A 24,014-nucleotide genomic window follows, 5' to 3' on the forward strand; every position below is an offset into this window, starting at 1 on the left:
AAATGTGAATCTGGAGAGAGATTTGCTTGATTTGCCACTAATTCATATAAAGTTGCAAGATTGTCCTGGCTTTTACATTTCATGGGTTGCCTCTAACTCCACATTACTCTTCTCCTTCCCTCTTTAACTACTGTGTTCTCTTTACTTTGTCTTAATGCCTCTTGCAGCTTGGAAAAATAACCTGCGTAGGTAAGGGGGCCCTAGAGGAAAAGCCAGCCCCATGATTTAGAGTGATGATTTCAATTCTCAAACGCCCTCTAAATATAGAGCCTGCTTGCTTCAAAAAAAAAAAAAAAAAAGTGGCAGGTTTCTAGCTTTCGAGACTCCGAAGGGAGAGCTGAATGAAGGAGAGAAATGAAATGTGAAATGAGCTTCCACGCTTGGGCCCGGCAAGCTGAGCCGTGTCTGGGTGGGGAACAGCTCCCAGGGAGCGCAGGGCGCTGAATTTGTGTATCCTCCTGCTGCTGCAGCTGAGTAACCAAAGTGTCAGCGTCTCACTATTGCTTAAAAGCAAAGTGTCCTGGGAAAAGGGGCTTCTAGCTATTTGTGATTTATTACCTAGTTTTCAGGCACTAGAAATTAACAAGAAGAAGAAATTAAAAAGGACCGAGAATCGCAAGAGCTGGACAACGATGATTCATTCATATGAGTAAGTGGCACGTTTTCAGCATGAAGTCAGCCTAGTTGCAGCCCTGTGAGAAACATCAAGTCTCTGCTGTCTTCTTCTGTACCCTAGACTTTTTATCATTGTACATTTCAAATTCCTGGGCATGAGCATTAGCTTCAAAAGATAGTTGGTCTGGTTTTATTTGGGCATTTTTCATACTGGGGATTGAACCTAGGAACATTCTACCTCTGAGCTACACCCTAACCCATTTTTTTTCAAAATTATTTTTTTTAATTTTTATTTTTTGGGTGGTACTGGGAGTAGAAGCCAGGAGCTTTCTACCTCCAGGCTATACTCTGAGACTTATTTTATATTTTATTTGAAAAAAGGATCTCACTAAGTGGCTGAGAGCCTCACTAAATAGCTGAGGCTAGCTCTGAACCTATGCAATCCTCCTGTCTCAGCCTCCCAAGCGCGGGGATTACAAGTGCGCGCCACCACACCTTCCTCAAAGTTATTTTGATAAAGGGTCTTGCTAAATTGCTGAAGCTGGCTTTGAACCAGGAATTCTCCTGTCTCAGCCTCACAAGTACTGGGATTACATGCATGTGCCACTATGTCCCACTGCTCTGGTTTTTATTAATGGAGGAGGAAGCTCAGTGGAGCCAGGGAGAAGGCCTAAGGGAAGAGGAAGGAAAAGACAGGTTCATGTGTGCATACGTGAATATACCAACATCAGTCTCAGTACTCTTAATTGGGAAAGTGGGTAATGGAGAGACTGGGGGGGGGCACCAAGTGCTGTGCGCATGTATGTCACTGTCAACATGATTTGAATTATGATGTGAGACCATAAGTTACCAATAAAATAACAAGATAAAAAAATTTTAAAATGCGTCTCGTTTAACTATCCCATTAAAAAGGCACAACAGCTGGGCACAGTGGCACTCACTTATAATCCCAGCTACTTGGGGGGCTCAAGAAGGAGGGCCATAAGTGTGAGGTCTGGTCAACTAAATGAGAGCCTATCTCAAAATACAAAATAAGGAGGGCTAGTGACAGAGCTCAGTGGTCGAGCCTTACTTATGTGTGTGTGTACTGGAGAGAAAAGAACACTCCAGGTAGCTGGGCACCCTTCTATAAAAGACTTAGAATGAAAATGTGTGTAACAGATATAAACAGATAAAACTCCAGAAATGGGTTTCAGCTTGACAAAACAAAAACCCAAGGTAGATCAGTAGCTTCTAGACCCAAGAAGATGAAGCCCTCCCAGGTTCCAGATCTGAGAAGATGAAAGCCACTGAAGTCTTGAATTTATTATGTTGCAAAAAGAATAAGAAATAGGGCTGGGAGTGTATCTTGGTGGTAGAATACCCCTGTGTTCCATCCCCAGTACCACACACACACACACAAAGGACTAATTCAGACACTGATACTAAAAGTGGGATGTTACTTTTGTAGCTGGGCATGGTGGTGCTGAGAAAGGAGAAAGGCAGAGAAAGGATGATTGCAAGTTAAAGGACAGCTTCAACAATGTAGTGAGACTCTCAGCAACCTAGAGATACCCTATTTCAAAATAAAAAATAAAATAGATCTGGGGGTGTGGCTTAGAGGCAGAACTCCTTTAAGCTCAAGGCCCAGTATCAACAAAGAACAAGCAAACCCAAACCCTTTAACTATACAGTATTTTCTTTGGGACTAGGAGGCAGGCAGTATGAAACAGTATAGGGCTGGAAAACTTAGAGTCTCTATTATGTACCAGTAAAACATGTGATTAGATGATCATTTATACCATGGAAAGCAGAAAATGTATTAAATGAACTTGTAGAATTAGAAAGATTCCAAGACAGAATAGCAATGAGCGGGTTGCTACAAAAAAAAAAAAAAAAAAAAAAGGAAAAGAAAAAGAAAAAGAAAAAGAAAACAAAGAGTTCAGAAACGAATGGGCTAATTCACAGGCAGAATGGAAAGGAAATAGAGTCGATAAAATGCCAGGTTGGATAATGAGACTGTTTTTCACTGAATCATAGACATGGCCATGACAACATAGGATGAAAGCCAAATCAACGTTGGAACCCATAATATCCCTTTAAAAAAAAAATCAAAGGGTGATAGAAGGTCATTACAAAAAGGTATATTTTGCTGAAATCCTTTTTGTATTTGAATTCTCTAATGGTTAGTTATTATAGTGACTTATGTAAGCTTTTAAAATTTTTTTCTTATTCCAGAGTCAAAAAGATTATTTATTTTCTTCAAGAAACTTTATAGTTTTCATTTTCACATTTAGGTTGATGACTTCTTTCAATTTTTTCCCCCTATGGTTTGACAAAAGAGTTCTTTTATTTTTCTATATAGATATCCAGTTGCTTCTATGTCATCTATTGAAAAGATTTTTTTCTCACATTGAATTTTTTAAAAATCTTTGCTGAACACCAAGTAATTGGGCTTTCCATTCCAATTTATTAATCTGTGGGTTTATCGATGTGCCAAAAAGGTATTTTTTTTAACTGGTATAGCTTTTTTATAAGCCTTGGAATCTTTTCGTGCACTTTCTCAATTTTTTTTTTTTTTTTTTTGTGGTACTGGGGTTCCTGGAAGTCCTTCTACCTCCGGGCTACACTCCCAGACCTATTTTTATATATTTTATTTGGAAACAGGGTCTCCTAAGCTAGCGCGCGTGGCTGGCTTCGAACCTGTGCGATCCTCCTGTCTCTGCCTCCCAAGTGCGGGGATTACAAGCGTGTGCCACCACGCCCGGCTACTTTCTCAATTTTGTCTTTATTCTTCAAGATTATTTCAGGTACTTTTTTCCATTCACATGTTAAAATCAGTTTTTCAGTATCTACAAAAAATACAGTGACTGGTATTTTGTTTGGGATTAGAATCACCAATTTAACAATATTGAACCTTTGATCTGTGAGCATGGCTATATTTCCATCACTTCGGGTTTTTAATTTTTTCTCAGCTGTAGTTTTTGTGTGGTTTTTATATCAAAGTTCTCAGTAGAGATTTGATTTTCTTTTGCTAAATTTACTTCTAGGTATTTGCTGATTGGCCTATTGTAAATGGATTACTTTTAGAAATTGTGATGATTTGTTGCATGTACATGAAAATGCTTTGTAGTATGTATATAGAAATTCCATTGACTTATTTTTATATTGACCTTGTATCTAATGATCTTGCTAAATTTATTAATTCTGGCAAGATATATTCTTATTTTTCTACTTATATGATCATGTCATTTGAAATAATGAGAGTTCTACCTTTTCAATTTTCATGCCTTGCTTATTTTTATATTTTTACATGAGCTAGGACTTCCAGTACAGTATTGTATAGAAATAATTCAAGTGAAAATTTTTACCCTCTTCTTGATCTTAGGGAAAAAGTACTTTACAATATCTTACTTGTGGAGATTTTTTTTTGAGTACATTGATTTTAATATCTTGAGAAAGTCTTATTCTGAGATTAATTTGGTGAGGATTTTTTTCACTAGATACAGATATTGAATATCATAAAATGTGTGTGTATATTTGTGTGTGTTAGTTCTACTGAGATGACCATACTTATCTTTATTTTGTTATTGAGGTGAACTACAGTGATTGATTTTTCTAAAGTTAAGTCAATCTTGAATTCCAAGGGTAAACACTAAGTCTGACATAATATTCCTTTCATATATCACTGTATTATAAAAATTTTATGTTTATAAGAGAGAAGAGTCTACTGTCACACACAGACCATCTAGTCCTGGGATTTTGTTTGATGGTCAGCTCTTTATTGCTTCCTCAATCTTTTTGATTGATATTGGTCAGTTTAATTTCCCTATATCTTCTTAGTTCAATTTGGGAAGGTTGTATGTGTCTAGAAAATTGTCAATTTCTTCTAAGTTTTCTATTTTGTTGGAGTATAGTTTTTCAAAGTAGTTTCTAATAGTCCTCTGGATTTCTACACTGTTGGTGATAATATCTTCTTTTTATCTCTTATTTTGATAATTTAAATTGATTCTTTTTGTTAGGTTGGCTAATGGTTTCTCTATCTTGCTTTTTTTTTGAGAAATTAACTTTTGGTTTTATTGATTTTTCTGTATTTTTTATTCTCTGTTTCATTTATTTCTGCTCTGATTTTAATACTTTTCTGTCTTCTATTGGCTTTGAGGTTAGACTGTTCTGGTTTTCTAATGGCTTTAGGTTATTCATTTGGTGATTTTCTATTCTTATGTGGCACTCAGTGCTATGAATTTTCCTATTAATACTGCATTCAAGGTGTCCCAGAAGTTTTGATGTGTCTCTATTTTTATTTGTTTGTAGGAATTTCTTAATTTCACCACTTACTTTTTTATGATCCATTCCCCATTCAGCAGTGTTGTGTTGTCTCCACATGGTTTTGTGGTTACTCTGGGTCTTCTTATAGTTGATTACTAGTTTCATTCCACTGTGGTCTGAAAAGATGCAGCATAGTATGTCATATTTTTTAATTTGATAGTGGTGGCCCAGGATGTGGTATATTTTGGAGAAGGTTCTGTGAGCAGCTAATAAAAAATGTGAAATTTGCTATAGTTGGGTTGAATATAAGTCTGAAATGAATCTAATTGGTTTGCCTCTGGTCTTTGCTTTTGTTGCCTTTAAAATTCTCTCCTTGACTCCTACATTAGTCAATCATCTGACTGTTATATGGAATGGTGAACCTTTTCTCTGATATTGTCTAAAAGGGGGTCTATAAATTTTCTGTACCTGTGTATTGAACTCTTTTTCTACTTGTGTACTTTTTTACAATGTTTGGAAAGTTTTCTGATATTACTTCTTTGAAAAGATTGTTGATCCCTTTGGTTTCACCTTCTCTTCTCTCTTCTATGCCTATTATACTTATGTTAGATATTTTACAATGGAGCCATATCTCTTTGAGGTTCAATTCATGCTGTTGAATTGCTTTGGTGCATTTATATTTAATGTAGTTGATTATCATTGAGGGTAAGTCTACTATCTCACCATTTTTTCTATTTTTCCATCTAATATTTGTTTCATGGTACCTTGTCTTCTTTTGAATCAACCAATTACTTCATACTATTCTTTTTTACCTTTTCTATTGGCTTCTCTCTCTCTCTCTCTCTCTCTCTCTCTCTCTCTCTCTCTCTCTCTCTCTTTCTCTCTCTCTCTCTCTCTCTCACAAAATGTACACTCACTTTTGTATTTTCTTAGTGATTATTCTAGAGTTATTCTATTTAGTATTATGGTAACTAGTCATATGTTGCTGCTAAATTAAAGTAAAATTAAAAATCCAGTTCCTTAGTTGTACTAGTCACATTTCAAGTACACAACAGCCACATGTGGCTAGTGGATACTGTGTAGGATCATACAGATTATAGATTCTTTCTCTTATATTAGAAAATTCTATTGAACAACTGCCCTGCAAATTAAGAAACCTTAATTTATCACTTTCTACCTTCACTTCATATCCTTCTACTTTAAAAATGTAACAAACCTACATTTCCACATACACTCAAGCCTTCTGTTTTTGTTACTGTATACAGCCAGATGTCATTTAATGACAGGAATACCTTCTGAACAAAGCCTCATTATGTGACTTCATCGTTATGTGAACTTCATAAAATGTACTTACACAAGCCTGGCGTGGTGGCGCACACTTGTAATCCCAGCATTTGGGAGGCTGAAAATGGAGGATCGCAGTTCGCAGACAGCCTCAGCTTCTTAGTGAGACCCTGTTTCAAAATGAAGAATAAAAATAGAGGAGGGGGTGTGGCTCGGAGGTCAAATGCCCCTGGGTTTTATCCCCAGACCCATACACAAAAAATGTACTTACACAAACTGTTACAACATCACTAGGCAGTATACTTTATGGGATATAGTTGCACAGACACCTTGTTATTGATCAAAACATTATTATGTGATGCATGACTTTATTTTACTGTACACTGTCATAAATCTCACATACTATTTTTTGTTTAAATGGTAAACGGCTTTTTTAAAATAAAAAATAATTTTATATTAACTTATATATTTCTCTTTGAAATGCTTTTATTCCTTCCCAAAGATCCATATTTCTTGCTGAGATCATTTCTCATCAGCCAAAAGAACCACCATTACTATCTGATGATATCTAGTTCTGCAGATCTCAGATTTTCTTAGCTTTTGTTGCTTGGATATATTTTTATTTTTCAGTAGTTTCACTATGAGGTACTTAAATAATGTGATTTTTTGTACTTTCACTGCTTTGGATTAGCTAAACCTCTTCAATCTGTGGGTGTGTAACTTTTGTCAATTTTTAAAAATTGTCAGCCATTGTAAGTTTTAAATATTTCTGCTGACACATTTTCTTCTTCTCTTCCACATCCAGAACTCCTATTATTTTTATGTTAGGCTCTTTGACATTGTCTTACATGTCTATTATTGTATGACCCATGAGCTAGAAATAGCATTGATATTTTAACCCCAACTAGAAAGTTATCCACCTGCTGAAAGAGTTATTGTTAATATTTTCTTTACTAGTATTAATGAATTACAAAAATATATTTTGAATTTTATCAATAAAATTTTTTTTTATCTGGGCATGGTGGCACACACTTGTAATCCCAACATTTGGGAGGCTGAGACAGGAGGATTGTGGTTCGTGGTCAGCTTCAGCTACATAGTGAGGCCCTTTGCAATTCAGCGAGACCCTGTTTTAAAATAAAAAGTAAAAATTAGGGCTGGGTGTGTAGCTCAGAAGTAGAATGCCCATGGGTTCCATCCCCGGTACCGCAAAATTATATATATATTTCTTGTTGGACACGCACATACATAACATCCATAAAAACTTAAGCTATCTGGCTGTCGACAGGTAAGGTTTTTGGCTTCTGATCAAGATAACAGAGAGAAAGCTTACAAAGTGTTCTGCTTCTCTGCCATTTTTGCAATTGCTCATTTCATAGTTAATCTTAGAGAATATGTATAACTAATCAAATTAGTTTGGGTTCCTTTTGATTCTTTTCCTAAATATAATTTTTGAATAGGTAAATATTCATATAATTCAATTCAAGTCAGACTTTAGGAGGCTCCTTATCAGCCTTTCATCACTAATCAGGCTTATCCTAGAAGCTTCCAGTGGACAGCTAAGAGTTTATCACTTTAGAACACCTTTGCTTTACATTCAGTCTGATAATAAAAGAGACTACTATACTTGAATTAGAAGGATAAAATGTTACTTATCAAAACTGTCTTTTGTATCCTTCTGGTAGACTGACTTACATAGATTAGTTTCTTTAGCATGCAGTGCAAATGTCAACCTGGTTGAGTTGGTATGTCGGTTATTGCTTATGACATAAGCAATAACAATTATTATCTCTATGGGTGGTCCAGTTCTTCTGCATTATGGGGTATGGTGCTGGAATTGCTGGAGAGCCAAAATAATGTTATTCACATTGCTGGCCTGTATAGTGCTAACTATAGCTGGGAGCTCGACTGGGGTTTTTAGTTGAGTGTCTTTATTTTCTTCTAAGTGGCCCTCTCCATGAAGTGTCTGGGCTTCTTTTTTTGTTTGTTTGTTTGTCTTTTCTTGTAGTACTGGGGATCGAACCCAGAGGATTTCTACCTCCAGGCTACACTCCCAGGCTTATATTTTATTTGGAAACAGGGTCTCACTAAGTTGCTGAGAGCCTCACTAAGTAGCTGAGGCTGGCTTTGAACCTGTGCAATCCTCTTGTCTCAGCCTCCCAAGTACTGGGATTATAAGCATGCACCACCATGCCTGGCTCATGTCTGGGCTTCTTTACTACATGGTAGCTGGACTTTAAGAAGGAGCATTACAGCTGGACATAGTGGTACACACCTGTAATCCTAGTACTTGGGAGGCTGAGACAGGATTGGTGGTTCAGGACAGCCTTGGCAACTTACTTAAAGGTATAGCTTGGAGGCAGAATGCCTTTTATTCAGTCCACAGTACTGAATAAATAAAATTAATAAATAAATATATAATTACATATAAATAAAATTTAAAAATGATTGAGGTTGTAGTGCAGAGGCAGAAGGCTACTGGGTTTAATCCATGGTACCAAAAAAGAAAGAAAGAAAGAAAGAAAGAAAGAAAGAAAGAAAGAAAGAAAGAAAGAAAGAGAGAAAGAAAATTTCACTTTAGTCCTAGATGTTATATACTACAAAAGAGAAATTATTTCTATTGACCAAAGTATGCCAAGGAAATATACTCTGGTTTTGAAATTTTTAATGTTATTTTAAAAAACTGGATGAAAGATACCCAGTAACCCACTAAATTATTATCACAACTCTTCTATAAATAAAAATTACTTTAAAGTAAAAAGTTTAAAAGAAATACATCTCCAAGTTAGCTTAAATTTAAGGGCAGAGGAAGCAGACCACCTTTCCATGGGAAGAGGACAAGGTTATATTGCAAGAGTGTATGAAATGAAAGAGGTTGTCACCCTCACTGGGAGGGCCTCTAACATCTGTTCAGAACATTGAATCCATGGAATAATTTGAGTGTGTTTGTGTGTGTGTGTGTGTGTGTGTGTGTGTGTGTGTGTGTGTGTCTGAATTTGAATTCTTTCCCACCTGAATTTGATGATCTTCCTATTTTGCTTTTGAATCAGCTCTACTCATATTGCCATACACGTTTCCTCCAATTAACTTTTCTGAGCATGATCCAGGAATCAATAGGAGCAATCACTGATGTGACCACTGTGTCTTGCTAACCTTCAGACAGAATCAAACATTGAGTGCAAACTATAAATGAACTAAAGTGGAGCATGTTTATCTTCAAAATACCTGGGGCTCTATGCTGCACCCTCTAGAATCTAAATAAACTGCTCATCATAAGTAGGTACATTGTGAGCGAACATATCATAAAATAGTAAATTTATAGCTTTACTGTGATAATTTACAAGCTATTTGCAAATTCCTCAAAACTCATTTACATCTGTATTTTACCTTCTATCTACACCTGTCCTGAAGTCCCAATTCATTGTCTATTGTTATAACTTTCCTTCACACCCCAGAACAGGAACACAGAATTTATTAGGAAAATGCAAGAAGCCTGGGATTATTTGGTACAGAAATTCTGACCAAGCTTCAATGATTAAAAAAGCACCATATTCATAAATAAAATTAATCTGTGGTGTGTGTGTGTGTGTGTGTGTGTGTGTGTGTGTGTGTGTGTATACTATCTATATCAGATTTTGGCATAATAAATATAATAGTTTCCTAAAATGAATGGAAAGGTTTTTCTCTTTCAATGTTCAGTGATAATTTAAGTAACACAGGAGCAAGATCCAGGAGGATGATGACAAAGGAAGCAGCACATACCAGTCTTGCTGTCACTCAATCTCCATTGCCTTAAAACCAGCATTCTACAAAAGCCAGAAAACATCATAACTATAAGAAGAATGTGATAAGTATAAGATGGCAGGAAGAAAAATAAATTTAAAAAAATTAAAAAATTAAAAATTAAAAACAAATAAATTTTAAAAAATAAAAAATAAATAAAAAGATGGCAGGAAGAAAAGTCCAGAAGACTGATCAGAGAGCAAAAAAGAAACCTGCCTGCCTGTGGCTGTGGGTGCCACAGCAGCACAACCATGACACTCTGCATCCAAATCCAGAGACAAAAAAAAACAAGGACCTTAAGTAAGTGTCTGGAGATCATTGGAACTGTAAGCCAAAAGTTCTTCCTGCACAAATACCTGCTACAACATGTAGCAGTGGCGGCCAAGCTTGAAGATTCAGAGAGTCACTCAACACCTTAAGTGAAGCCACTGTTTCCGTGGGAGAACGCCCAATGTGGTGTCCCCAGGAACTCATGCAGCCATGATAAACTCCCTGAGTCTGAGACTTTGTGGTTCAACCTGGTGAAGGTGGGGGTGGGGTCTGCTGTTGGATATAGCAGAGGCTCAGATAGACTCAGGCTCTGCATCAGAGGAAAGTATGAGGGGTAGGCCTACACTTAACACTAGATCCAACTAGTAAGATCTCCAGGACCACCACAGACTACCCAATTGTGGTGAGTGGGGAGAAGTCAGACCAACCCAGCCCTAGCTGTGGAGAACAGGGACTCTTACATTGAATTTGGTCCCAGAGGCATCGGCCATCTATGTAGGCAGGGAGAGACTGAGACTCCACATTTGTGGAAGGTGTGGAGGGTGACCTGTGCTTAACACTAGATCTAGGCCCATTGATACTGGCCATCTCCATAGACTGCAAAAGACTCAGAGAAATAGGATTGCAGCAGGAAAGGTGATGGCGGCGCTTGGTGTCTGCACAGAAAGAGACTACAGAGACCCAATATGCTGAATATTCATATATTTGTAGGGTTGCATTAATTTGTTGTTGTTGTCTTGTTTTGTTTTACTTTTTTAATGTGAGTGTATATGCTTGTTTGTTTACTTTCTGTTTGGGAAGTCTGAAGTGATTTTAATTTGTTTGCCTCTGAATGTCAGTTGGTATTTTTTTGTTCTTGTTGCCTTTAAGATTCGTTCCTTGGCTTCTATATTGGTCAGTTTGACTATTATGTGCAGTGGTGAACATTTTCTCTGATCTTGTCTGAGGGGGTTCTATAAGTTTCCTATACCTGTGTATCAACCTCTTGTTCTATGTTTGGTTAATTTTCTGTTTGGGAAGCCTGAAGAAACATATTTCGAACTCTGAAAGAAAACAATTTGCAGCCCCAAATTTTCTACCTAGAAAAACTCTCTCTGAAATTGGGTGGGGAAATAAAAATCTTCCATGGCAAACAGAAGCTAAAGTAATTTATGTCTTCCAAACCAGAACTAAAGAAAATACTCAATGAGATTTTTTTTTGCAAAGAAGAAATAAGTAATACATACCAGAACCAGAAAAACAATATTTTTCATCAAACAAACAACTAAAAAGGAAGAATAAACACCACCTCAAAATGAAGTTAAATCTCAAAAATCTTCAGAATTAAAAATTATCACTCAAAAATCATACTGAACATAAATGACCTCAAATCCCCAGTAAAAAGGCATAAGGTGGCAAAATGGATTAAAAACCAGAATCCATATATTTTCTGCCCACAAGAACAAACCTTACAAGTAAAGATAGTAACAAACTTAAGGTAAAGGGCTGGAGCAAGGCAATCCATGCCAATGGAACTCGAAGACAAGCAGGAGTAGCAGCTATGATATCAGACAAGTTAGACTTCAAGAAGCTTATCAGAAGAGACAAAGCAGGTCATTTTTTGTTGGTAGAAGGAACAATCCAGTGAGAGGAAATAACAATGGTCAACATTTATTTCCCAAACATAGGTGCAGCTACTTTCATGAAACAAACTCATTGTGACATTAAGTCACACATAAGTCCCAATACAATAATACTCAGAGACTTCTACACCCCTCTCACACCATTAGACTGATCTTCTAAACAAAAGGTCAGTAAAGATGCCTCAGACCTAAAGAACACCATCAACCAAATGGACCTATTAGACACATATAAAATATTCCACTCACTACAGCAGAGTTCACGTTTTTCTCGGCTGCTCACAGAACCTTCTTCGAAATAGACCACATCCTGGGCCACACAGTGAACACTAGCAAATTTAAAAATATGACATACTATGCTGCATCTTTTCAGACCACAATGGAGTGAAACTAGAAATCAATTATAAGAAGCCCCAGAAAACCACATAAATACATGAAGACTAAACACCACACCGCTGAATAAAGAATGGGTCATAGAGGAAATAAGGGGTGAAATCTCTAGAAACAAGCGAAAATAGAGATACAACATATTAAATCCTCTAGGACACTTTGAAGACAGTATTGAGAAGAAAATTCATAGCACTGATTGCTCACTTAAGAAGAACAGAAAATCACCAAATAAATAATCTAATGAAACACCTCAAAACCCTTGATAAACAGGAACAGTCTAACCCTAAAGCCAGTAGAAAACAAAAAATTATTAAAATCACAGCAGAAATCAACTAAGTAGAGCATTAAAAAAAAATTCTGGGTGTGGTGGTGCACGCTTGTAATCCCAGCATTCAGGGAAGCTGAGACTGGAGGATCACAGTTCGTGGACAGCTTCAGCTACTTAGTGAGGCCTTCTGCAACTTAGTGAGACCCTATTTCAAAATAAAGAATCAAAAATATGGCAGGTGTGTAGATTAAAGGTCAAATCCTTCTGGTTTTCATCCCCAGGCACCCACACGCAAAACAAACAAACACAGCAACAAAACCAAAAGCTTGTTTCTCAAAAAAATTAACAAGATAGATAAGCCATTAGCCAATTTGATAAAAAAAAGAGCAAATCAACCCAAACTATGAAGATAAGAGATGAAAAAGGATATATTAGCACTGAAAGTGTAGAAATTCAGAGGATTATAAAAAATTACTATGAAAAATTATACCCCAACAAAATTAAAAATCTGGAAGAAATTGACAACTTTCTAGATAACCAACAATCTTCTTAAACTGAGTTAAGATCTTGAATAGCAAACAATAGCAAACAAAGAGATTGAAACAACAATAAAGAGCCTATTGTCAAAGAAAAGCTCAGGACCAGATAGTTTCCCCAGTAAATTTATAAAACCTTTATATAAGAGCTAATCCCAATACTCTTCAATCTATTTTATGAATAGAAAAAAAATGGGACTCTCCCAAATACATTCTATGAAGCTAACATCACATTAATAACAACACCAGATAGAGAGCTCAAGGAAGGAAACTACAGGCCTATATCTTTGATGAACTTGGATGGAAAACTGCTAAACAAAATATTAGCAACACACATTCAAAACCACATCAAGGAAATTATACACCATGACCATGTAGGATTTATCCCAGGGATGCAAGGCTGGTTCAACATATGAAAAGTAATTCATGTAATTCATTACATAACTAGAACCAAAGACAAAAATCATATGATCATTTTAATAGACCCTGAAAAAGTATTTGACAAAATCCAACATTCATTTATGCTAAATGCACTGTAGAGAAGAGAATCGTAATAGAAGAAACATACATCAACATCATAAAGGCAATCTACCATAGGCCCACAGCCAAAATCATATTAAATGAGGAGAAACTTTGAGAATTTCCCCTAAAACCAGGAACAAGACAAGGATGCCCATTATCATAACTTTTTTTTAAATATAGTACTTGAGACTATAGCCAGAGCAATAAGGCAAAAAAAAAAAAAAAAGAAAAAAAGAAACTCAAAGAAGTACAAATAGGAAAAGAAGAATGCAAACCTTCCCTATTTGCAATGACATGATATTATACTTAGAAGACTCAACAGAGTCAATCAAAAGGCTTGTAGAACTGATCAACAAATTCAGCAAAGTGTCTGAAAACAAAAGTCAATCTTAAAAAATCCGAAGCTTTTCTGTATACCAACCATAAATCCACTGAAAAAGAAATCCAGAAAACACTTCCACTCAGAAAAACTTACACCAAAAATAAAAACTTAGGAATAAACTTAACCAAGGAGGTAAAAGACTTCTACAAAGACAATTATAAAACACTGAAAAAAGAAGACCATAGAAGATGGAAAGATCTTTTGTGTTCATGGATAAGCAGAATAAATAGCATCAAAATGGCCATACTTCCAAAAGTTATCTACAGATTCAATGCAATACCCATTAAATTGCCAAGGTCATTCCTCACAGACATAGAAAAATCAGTCCTTAAATTCATTTGTAACAGCAATAAATAGCTAAAGTAGTTCTCAGCAACAAAATCTATGCAGGAGGAATCACAATACCTGACTTTGAACTATACTACTAAGTATAGTTTTATACTTTTAATAAAAACAGCATGGTACTGGCACAAAAACAGACGCATAGACCAATGGAGCAAAATAGAACTCAGAAACAAATCGCACAGACAATTGATTTCTGACAAAGGGGGTCAAAAACATACACTGAAAAAAAGATATCCTTTTCAACAAATGGTGTTGGCAAAACTGGTTAACCATATGCAGAAAACAGAAATAAACCCTACTTTCTCACCCTGCACAAGAGTCAATTCAAGATGGATCAAAGACTTGGAAATCAGACCAGAGAACTTGAGGCTCCTTTAAGAGAGCAAAGGTCCAACACTTCAACACATGGGCACAGGTAAAAACTTTCTCAACAAGACCCCAAAGGCACAGGAAACTAAAAGGTGAATCAATACATGGGACTGCATGAAACTGAAGAGCTTCTGTACAGCCAAGGCAACTATCAAGAACATCAACAGAGAGCCAACAGAATGGGAGAATATTTTTGCCACCAACTCCTCTGATAGAGGACTAATATAGAGAATATACAGAGAACTCAAGAAATTCAGCACTAAGAAAACAAATAACCCATTCAAAAAACAGGCACGTGAACTAAATAGACATTTCATGAAAGACAAAATTCAAATGAACAATAAATGCATGAAAAAATGCTCAACATCATTATCAATGAGAGAGATGCAAATCAAAACCACCCTGAGATTTCACCTAACTCCAACTAGAATGGCCATCATTAAATACACAAACAACAACAAATGCTGGTGAGGATGTGGAGAAGTGGGAACTCTAAAATATTGTTGGTAGGATTGCAAATTAGTGTAACCACTTTGGAAAACAGTATGAACAATCCTCAGAAGAATGGGAATGAACTTGCATTTGATCCAGCAATACCACTTCTGGGTATCTACCCAAAAGAATGGAAACCAAGCTACCAAAAAAAAAAAATAATAATAATGCATGTGTTATATCTATGTTCATAGTTGCACATTTCACCATTGCCAAACTATGGAACCAGCCGAGGTGTTCGTCACCATGAATGGATTACAAATCTGTGGGTTATGTACACAATAGAATTTTACTCAGCCATAAAGAAAAGCACAATTGTATCATTTACAGGGAAATGGATGGATCTGGAGAACATTATGCTAAGTGAGATTAGTCAGTCACAAAAAACAAGAAATTGGATGCATTCCCTAATATGTGAAAGCAAATAAGGTAACCTAACTAAGGGAATGGGAGGAGGAAAGAAAAAAATTCTCTAAGGCACACGATGTACTTTAAAAAACATATCAATCACGAAGCCAAACATGAGAAGGAGGGATGGGGGGTATGGGTGGAACTTGGGTAAGGGCTAATTGAGTGATGTGTGGATGTATGCCTCTACCATCGTGTACCCCATTTTTTGTGTGTGGGTCTGAGGATGGAACCCAGAGGCATTTGACCTCCAAGCTATACCCTCTGCCCTATTTTTTATTCTTTATTTTGAAACAGGGTCTCACTAAGTTGCTAAGGGCCTCGCTAAGTAGCTGAGGCTGTCCGCGAACCGCAATCCTCTGGTCTCAGCCTCCCAAATGCTGGGATTACAAGCATGCGCCACCACGCCTGGCTTTGTACCCCATTTAAGATGTATGACTACAATGCACCAATAAAAAATTAAAAAAGAAAACACAAAGTAAAACAAATAACACAGGAGCTGTCTATTTTTTGAATATCACATAGATGGAACCTACTTAATCACTTGGGGAGTACACATTTTTTTAGAAGTAGATTTTAGGTAGTTTTCTTATAAATTTTTAGTGATTAGTCTCTATTCAGTGTTTCAGCTTACTCTTGAGTGAATGGTTACAATTTGTACTTTTTAGAAAATCAGCAATTTCATCTAGACCTTCACATTTGTTGGTGAACGATAGTCCTTTTGAGTGATTTCTTTTTCCTTCAGTATAATGAATAATTTAAAGATGTTTAGAGTAAGTCAAGCATAAAGGACAGAAAGGAATAAAATGAGCATGTTTTAATGGTGCTTAGGCAGATGTAACCTGCCCTGACTGCTGTCAAATTATTTTAAAGCAATTTAGACCTTTATTACTTCTAGAAAAAAATACTTAAAAGCATACATTTAAAAAAATCAAATGTAAGAGATATCTTTTCTTTCAGTGATTCTTTTTCTTCTAACCAGCACCATGTACTTCTCACAGTATGAAATGGAATCTCTACCTTCTTGAAAGAGATTTTTACCTCACTGGGGAATCAAACTGGTCTGCTACCAATTTTACAATTTAGAGATAATAACTTGGAATGAATGGAGAGTCGAAGATTGTTTCCTAGGTTTCAACAACTACAGATTTCTTTTACAGAAAAGAGATTCCTTGGTTTCAGGTTCCTCTGGGCTCATAACATCCATCTTAATTTTAACTCAGAGAAAATAAAACCTTTCCTAGTATATCATGTAAATCAGATAATGATACATTTACATGTTCTGCCATCAGTCATGTCTAACACTTATTACATCATCACCCAAACCTGGAATTCCCTGGCCCCGAGCACATGATACCCTACAGGCCTACAGTAAGTTTGTTCTAACTATTCTTTTCTACTCTATTCTTGTCTCTTTTCATGAGACCCCTACCTTCTTCAGTGGCTCTGCTTTTGTCTGTTCTGAGCCTCGACTATCTATGACTTGATGAGACCCACTTTATTCTTACCAATCATTACCAGTTTAATCTTAAATTCCTTTCTTATTCCCATTGCACGGTTTTAATTCAGACCCTCTTGCACCATTTCTTGTTCTCTGAGACATGAGAACTAGGATTAATCATGCATCTAGACCAGATTGGATTCTGGCAGAGGCTGGCTGCTGCCACTATCCTGACCATTCTAGTACTGAGCATGGGTGGCCTTAACCAAGAACCACAGGCTGGGAGTAGAGGAGAGACAGTGGAAATGTACCTTCTCACAATATATCCTCATTTCTTTTTTTTTTTCTTTTTCTTTTTTTCCCTGGCATTACTGGAGATGGAACTCAGGGGCATTCTACCTCCAAGCTACACCTCCGGCCCTCCTTTTTTATTCTTTATTTTTTTATTTATTTATTTATTTATTTATTTATTTATTTATTTATTTATTTGGTGGTACTGGGGTTCCTGGAAGCCCTTCTACCTCCGGGCTACACTCCCAAACCTATTTTTACATTTTTATTTGGAAACAGGGTCTCCTAAGCCAGCGCGTGCGGCTGGGTTCGAACCTGCGCGATCCTCCTGTCTCTGCCTCCCAAGCACGGGGATTACAAGCGTGCGCCACCACGCCCGGCTTTTATTCTTTATTTTGAAACAGGATCTCACTGAGTTGCAGAGGGCCTCACAAAGTAGCTGAGGCTGTCTGTGAACCACAATCCTCCTGTCTCAGCCTCCCCAATGCTGGGATTACAAGTGTGCACCACTATGCCTTTCTGTATTCTCATTTCTTACTCCAGTTTAAGTTGTTTTTCCTGCTACTTGCACCTGAAAATAAACCTAATGAATGCATCATGTGTACAGCATACAGTGACTCATCCCTAGCCTTTTTAAGACTACAAATGAATGTTACTGCAAAGTTTGGACTAATTCTATTATTAGAAAAAGGCTATGATCGCCTGCTTATGAGATAACTGGCTTTTGTATGACTTCCAATCATAGTGCATAAATCATCCAATTTGGTTGATTTCCAGAGAAAAAGCTCATACAAGTTTTCTATAATTTAAGTCCAGCCTATAACGACAAGGGACAAGAAAATTAAAATATATAATAAATATTTGGAGCAGAAAACAGTCAAACAACTGTTAGCACCAGGGCCCTCTTAGTCTTCCTGATCAGTGCCTCTGAGATTTGTTTGGCATGTGTTACCTGTGGCCTTGTTAATAATTAGTGTAGCTATAATATTCATCTTGCTTAATTCTTAGTACATACAATGTTTGGGGGATTTATTTACTTATTTGCTGTACTGGGAATTGAACCCAGGCATTTTACCTCTGAGCCACACCTCTAGCCCTATTATAGATGTGCACCACCACACCTGGCTGTATGCTGTAAGTATAATAATATAACAAATGAGAACTGCGAGGCCAAAGAAGCCAAATAACTTTCCAGTGTTACCCCCTTGCCAATCAGTAAGTTCAGTTTATATTTAGTTACAAATTCTAGCCTTTTATTCCTAAACTTAAACAGCGCTTGGCACATAGGGATGTGCTCATTAGATACTTATTGAGTGAGCAATTCGATCCACTTTCGTTGTTACATTAGAGTTCACGGTGCATTGACTCCAATTTAAATCCCAGGTCAGTTCACTACATTATCATCATTCTAAAATAATAATGGTTAGGACCTTTGAATTTAAAAAAAGGAGAGAGAGGAAATGGATGTTACTCCCAATAATCCCCTTATATACACTGACACTGACTTTGTGCATAACAATCCTACATATTGTCACCATGACAACATACTGTCCTTAATCCTATCCAGACCATTAGGCAGATGTTATTTTTATTCCATCCAATTTTGCCTTAACTTTTATTGTAATAAAACCCCAAATAATAAACACGTATTAAGTTTTTGTCTTAAAATGCTTGTTTTATGAAGTTCTTATTTAAAAGTTCACACAGTCATGTGAGGCATATATAATTGTTTTCATTTAAAAACTGTCTTGTTTCAGTCGGGCGTGGTGGCGCATGCTTGTAATCCCCGCGCTTGGGAGGCAGAGATAGGAGGATCGTGCAGGTTCGAAGCCAGCCGTGCGCACTGGCTTAGGAGACCCTGTTTCCAAAAAAAAAAAAAATGTAAAAATAGGTCTGGGAGGGTAACCCGGAGGTAGAAGGGCTTCCAGGAACCCCAGTACCACACACACACACACACACAAAAAAAAAAACTGTCTTGTTTCATTTTTTAAAAAGTAGCAGAGACGGTGGTGGTATGGTGGCGCACACCCATAAGTCCAGTACTTGGGAGGCTGAGATGGAAGGATCTCAAAATTGAGGCCAACCTCAGCAACTTAGTGAGGCCCTCTGCAACTTAGTGAGACTGTTTCAAAATAAAAAATAAAATAGGGAAGGGGGTATAGCTCATAGGCAGAATGCCCCGAGTTCAATACTCATCCAAGAAATAGTTGCAGAGAATCTACTACTTGGTAAGTATAAAATTATGTGCCAGAAATGTAAAGATTAACAAAAATTCCTTTCCTTTCCTTTCCTTTCCTTTCCTTTCCTTTCCTTTCCTTTCCTTTCCTTTCCTTTTCTTCCCTCAGGACAATGACAACAGAAGAGACTGTTGTCATATGTATGGCCTATGAATCTGTAATTATAATCAGAGAAAATGTGGCCAGATACTGTTACCCTCACTTCTCCTAATATAAACACAACCAGTCATCAATGTCTCTCTACATTTGCAGTTTGTTTTAGATTTCATTCTGAAAGTCTCAGCTTACAACAGTGAACAGTTTATAACTTGTCAAATGACAAACTAGTCAAATCACGGGAAAAATGCACATTAATTCCAATCAGTGGGTTGTCTATCTGTCACATTTCAAAATATACTTGGTAAAGAAGCATCTTGCTCTACTTGTGCAATAAAATATGCTCTAGGAAAGTTTTCAGAAAAGAAAAATATCTACAGTATTTAATTATATTTTGTATTTAGAGTTAATTTTCATATTTCTGATTCTAGGAATAGGGACAGGGTACAGAGCTAACTGGAATTAGTAATAATAATAATGGCAATAAACCAGGCACGGTGGTGCACGCTTGTAATCCCAGCATTTGGGAGGCTGAGACAGGAGGATTGTGGTTCACGGACAGCCTCAGCTACTACTTAGGCCCTTTGCAACTCAGTGAGACCCTGTTTCCAAAAAAAAGAATAAAAAACAACTAGGGCTGGGGGTGTAGCTTGAAGGTAGAATGCCCCTAGGTCCATCCCCAGTACTGCATAATAATAATAATAATAATAATAATAATAATAATAATAATGATGATAATAAATGTTATTATTAAGCAGTTAGTATGGGTTAGGCATATTTATCTGCCTATTTACTTTCTTTACGCATTCTTAAAATAATCTAATGAGGTATGTATTACCCGACTTTAAAAAGAGAGATTCCACCTATATATTATGGTGCACACCTATAATTCCAGTACTTGGGAGGCTCAGACAGAAGGATAGCAAGGTCAAAACCAGCCTCAGCAATATAGAAACTCTCAGCAACCTAATGCAAATGTATTTTAAAACAAAAAGGGCTAGGAGTGTAGCTCATCGGTAGAATGTCTCTGGGTTCAATCCTCAGTACCAAAAAAAGAAAAAGAAGGAGAAGGATCCCAGGGCTTACAGGAGATTAAGTGGTCCAGCTCCTGAAGGATGAAGGCAAAATAGAAGAAATTCTATACCTTACTGATATTGATCTTTGTTAGTAAAAGGTCCGTTTTTATTTAATCTCAAGGTAACTGACACATGGCCCATTTATAGCAAAAATTTTCTAAGTGCATATTTCATTAAGCAGGGACATTTCTAGTCCTTTGTCAGATAACTTGGGTTATTAACTCCTCTCTTGCCATGAGTAAGACCTACTTCCTGACACTCTGTTATACTAAAACATCCCCAGCCAGACTCCAGAATCCAAGAGCTACCCTGGGGTCACTGGGATGATGTTTCCATTCAGATGTCTGCCCTTCTTCCTTGATCCCGCTAGGCATCCTGTCTGTCAGTGCATGCTAATGGCTCCAGGTGGCACTGAAGCAATGACTTTGCTTAATAAGTCCATTAGCAGTCAGCTCTGCTGTGGGTGGAGGAGAAGCAACCCTTAGTTTGGAATGAAATTGGAATGAAATCAAGATGCACAGTGTACATGAAATCAAAGGAAAGAATTGGGATCATGACTCTGAGTGGTGCCATTATCATTCCCTTAGAGACTCTGTACTGCAGAAAGCTCATTAAAATATTTTTCCCTCAAGGCTGGGTGTTGCGGCGCACTCTTGTAATCCCAGCGCCTGGGAGGCTGAGACAGGAGGATCTTCTCAGGTTCGAAGCCAGCCTCAGCTACTAAGTGAGGCTCTCAGCAACTAAGTGAGACCCTGTTTCCAAATAAAATATAAAATAGATCTGGGAGTGTAGCCCGGAGGTAGAAAGCCCCTGGGTTCCATCCCCAGTATCACACAAAATATATATTTTTTCCTCATCTTTCCATGGCCAGTTAAGAAAAACTTAAAGTTAAAAACAGAGCACAGGGTGGGCATAGTGGCACACGCTTGTAATCCCAGCATTCAGGAGGTGGAGACCAGAGGATTGTGGTTTGAGGACAGACAGCCTCAGCTACTTGGCGAGGCCCTTTGCAACGCAGTGAGACCCTGTTTCAAAATAAAGAATAAAATACGGCTGGGGATGTAACTAAGAGGTAATATGCCCCTGGGTTCAATCGTCAGTATTGCAATAAATAAATAAATAAACAAAAAAAAATAGGGCCAGGGGTGTACAATGCCTCTGGGTTCCATTCCCAGTACCACAAAACAAAACAAAACAAAACAAAAAACAAAACAAAACAAAACAACAAAAAAAAAAAAACAGAAAAAAAGAAAGTAAAACAGAAAATAGCTTTAAGACCTGAGAGCAAATGGAAAGAATTTTCATTTGAAGTCCTGTAAATAGGACAGGAAGAAAAATCAGTTTTTTTTTTTTTTTTTTTAAGGCAGAACATGAACTCTTTAGTATTCCAGAGTTAAAGGATAAATCTCGAACGCCTGACCACCTGGAAAGTGATTTGGATGAATGCCCAGAAATCTGAAATTCACAAGACAGCAGCCCAGTTAGTAAGCGTTTGCTTTAAAACTCATAATACAGCTGGGTGTGGTGGCGCACGCCTGTAATCCCAGTACTTGGGAGGCTGAGACAGGAGGATCCGGGTTTGTGGCCAGCCTCAGCTACTTAGTGAGGCCCTCTGCAACTTAGCGAGACCCTGTTTCAAAACTAAGAATAAAAAAAATTTGGTTGAGGGTGTAGCTCAAACGCCCCTGGGTTCCCAGCACCACACACACACACACACACACACACACACACACACACACACACACTCATAATACGAGTTTCACGAAGTTCTTCTTTCCTAGTTCACATGGTCATGTGAGACATGTGTGATAATTTCCCACTTGGAAACTATCTTGTTCCCTTAAAAAGTAGCAGAGAATCTACTATGTGGTAGATGGTGGGGCTTGGGGAAGCAGGCTCCTATACAGTTGTCCTCCGGGTGTGAATCAAATGTGCTATTAAGTCTAGTACACAGGATTATGTGGCCCAGACCAGGGCTTCTCCACCTTGGCACCACTGGGACTTGGGGCTACATAATACTTTATTGTATGTGTGAAGTTTAACAACGTCACTGGCCTCTGACCACTAGATGCCCCTTTGTATGGTCATGACATTAAAACATGTCTCCAGATGGCCCCATGGAACAAAATCACCTTTAGTGGGAAACTACTGGCAAAGACTTTCCTCTTCTAAGTCCTGTGATGTTTGGTGCCTCAGCTGACCCCACTTTGGAAGACCTTACTGCCCAGTGTCAGCCTGAGGGAAGGTCTTTCGCACTCCTTTGGATGGCTGTGAATCCCAACTCTTCATTTACTACAGCTATAGACCTTATCAAATTGCAAAATAATAATAGGAATAGTAGTTATTACTTATTGAATGCTTATTCATTTGCTTATTCAACCAGAACGTACCAAAGGAGCCAAGAAATCTATTAGGTACTGGGGATCCAGTGCTGAGCAAAAGTAATACTGCTTTGATTTCATGGTGCTTACACCCTTGCAATGAGATGGCTATTAGTCAAATAATTACCGAGTCAGATGAGCACTGTGAAGTAGATGGCATTAGCAGAGGTCCTGTGGTTGGAGAAACAAACAAACCAGGCATTCTGAAATATCAGCATAGCTTAACCACAGAGAGCAAACTTACCATATGCCAAATACTCTGCTAAGCACTTTTCTTATGATAGCATAGAGAGGGCACATATGGCATGACATAGATACTGTTAATATTATATTTAGCATGTGAAGGTCTGTGATGTTGTCACTCAGCCAGGGTTGCAAGATTTGAGAGTATAAATGCTGGAATCCAAGAGCAGCTCTGCTCTATGTCAGGACTTGGGTTTTCTATTTACTCAGGAGGCAATGGCTTCTTTATTACATACCATCTTTTAGGTTTGATGGATTGATTGTTTTGGGTTTTTTTGTGGTACTGGTGGGGATGGAGCCCTATTTTATTCTTTTTTTTGAAACAGGATCTCACTAAGTTGTGGAATACCTCATAAGTTACTGAGTCTGGCCACATGATTGATTTTTAATAACAAAATATGTTGAGTATGCACAACAGAATAAATACCTCCTATATATCCATCACCCAGCTTGAGAAATCAAATATAACCAATGTACTTGAAGCTCCCTGTATACTACTTTCGGATCCAACTTCCCTCTCCCAGGCCAGGTTCTCTGGAAGCTAACTACCATTTCGAATAAATATGTGCCTTTCCCATGCATACTGTACAGCAGGCCTAAAATTATATTGTACCACCTCTTAGAATAATATGGTTCCATAAGTGTGCTTCTGTAACTTGCTTTACATGCCTTTCTTTAAAGTTTATGTATGATCATCACCAAACTCTGATACATCAGC

This window comes from Muscardinus avellanarius (genome assembly GCF_963383645.1).
Source record: "Muscardinus avellanarius genome assembly, chromosome: 8".
Lineage (NCBI taxonomy): Eukaryota > Metazoa > Chordata > Mammalia > Rodentia > Gliridae > Muscardinus > Muscardinus avellanarius.